Source organism: Pteropus vampyrus, unplaced genomic scaffold, assembly GCF_000151845.1.
Source record: "Pteropus vampyrus isolate Shadow unplaced genomic scaffold, Pvam_2.0 Scaffold156, whole genome shotgun sequence".
Classification (NCBI taxonomy): domain Eukaryota; kingdom Metazoa; phylum Chordata; class Mammalia; order Chiroptera; family Pteropodidae; genus Pteropus; species Pteropus vampyrus.
In genome coordinates, this window is record NW_011888937.1 from 2,869,534 (window position 1) to 2,871,838 (window position 2,305).

Genomic DNA, 2,305 nt, shown 5'->3' on the forward strand with positions numbered 1-2,305 from the left:
CTTAAATGTCTAAGATGCATTTCAAAGAGGGTCAAGGGTTTATAAGGTAAGTTGTGCATAAATTAGAACAAGGACAGGGCAACCAATGATCTTTTGCTGCCTTTTCAGACTTGAAACAACTTTAATATTTGAGTTGATTGCCGCATGTTTGTATAGAAATGTGTGTTTCTGTATAAATATTTAATTATATCGATCTATTCAAAACATGATGGAAAAGGGGAAAATATTTTGAATCTTGTAAAACTGAAAATTTGATCCTGTCACTAATTTGGAAGCTAGAAATAGTGAATTGGCATTGTAGATGTAGCTATGGGATCTGTGTGTATTTCATAATGTCAATTGGATTTGTTTTTAAAAAAAGGTTTCAACCTGAATCATTTGTGCATTGATGACAGTGTAATTCCAGTTCATGTCATAAATCTTCTTTGTGTCTTCTTGCTTGAATAGCTTTTAATAGTTTGAATTAAGTGGAGGGTTGGGCTAATTATCTGATAATTATGATTTTGATATACTATATTTTTTCATGGCCATCACATTCTTTAGTAAATTAACAAGAAAAAAAAAAAACATGCCTTTTACATGACTGGAGGTGAACTATGGTTTAATAGTCAGAGAGAATTAAATGAGTGGAATAGTAGAATTTCCTTGATAGTATGCTAGGAGACCAATTGAGAATTTGTTATTCACACAGAATATACACACTAGCATGCATAGAGACAATATAGGTATGATATAGAACATTGAAATATAAAAATAGACTAAACACATTGATAACAGATAAGTACATAAAAAGATGTTCAACATCACTAGCCATTAGAGAAATGTAAATTAAGAACACAATATGTTATCTCCACACACATATTAAAACAGCTAATATTTAGATAGTGACAATATCAAATGCTGGCAAGGATGCAGAGAAATTTTATCTATTGCTGTCGGAAAAGTCAAATGATAAAGCTACTATAAAAAATTGTCAAAAAATTTTCTAAATAAATGTATGGTTATCACATGCCTCAATAATTGCAAACCTATGCATTCACGTAGGGAAATAAAAAAATGATGTCCAAACAAAATCTGTGCCAGATGTCCGTAGCAGCTTGCCTAAAACCTGTATACTTGATTTAGAGATAAACTTAGATGATATCAATGCAATATATTTTTAGATTATTTTCAGTTGTATTTTTACATCCTGTAAACCCTTTCTTTCCTCCCTCATGTTTCCCAACTTATTAAAGGTATAGAATATATAAATTCTTTGAAAGAACAGATACCAGCTAGAATCTAATAATTGCAGCTTTGAGTGTCATATTACATAATATATATTCCTATTCCTGTAAGGCCAATAATCTTGATAACAAGTGTTAATCTTCATAAGACAAGCAGGAAATTTATTAATTAAGCAAAGCTAAGCCTTTAAGTTTAACTGCATTTGCAATACAGGAGAGCAATCCCTCAGGAGAGAATTAGTAGTATCCTCCGAGAAAGAGAAAATCAGGTAAGGATATTAGAATTTAAGTTGGGAGTGTGCAGAGTTTATAAAATATTTCTTTTATATTATGAGTCCAGGAAGGCTGATATCTTGAAGCTAGAAAATGATCAAGCAGTCCATCTTGACATGTTGGTTGTTCAAATACTTCATAGTGTTATTTCCCAGGAACAAGTATTGGATTTATTTATCTGTAGCAAGCATCTATTTCATTTTTTCTTTCTCTCATTAATATTTAATGTAGGGACAGTAGAGGATGCCTAGCCCCAGAATATTTAACTCAAAGGTAGAAAAATATGTTGGTTTTAGTCCTCACAAGACTTTACTGAAAGAAAAAACATTATTTGTTTTCTATATTTTTACATGTTAAATGCCAGACCACGGGATTCTAACATTACAGTTACTGTAATTCAATGGTAAAACACACAAGGTAAAATTAAAAAACAAATAAACAAACAGTAATTTTGGATAAGACAAGGGGAAATGAAGTAGAAGAAATAGACAATGAGAGTTATTTTATTATTTTTTTATGGTTTTTTTGTTTGTTTGTTTCTTTCTGCCCCATTTCCCTCGGTTATGCCAAAATACTATATGAAACAAGTATGATAGTGAAGAAGTCTTGACAGATGAGTCACAGTACCTTTAGCTGGTTGGAAAGAGAAGCCAAATTATTTTTCTTTCATTATTTCATTAGTAACAAATCATCTAGTCCAGCCTGCACCCAAAGGAAGAGAAATTTAGCCTCATCTCTTAAAAGAAGAAGTATAAAAAAAAAATTAGAACATGTTTTGAAATCATCGCAGAGGTTAAGTATTTTAA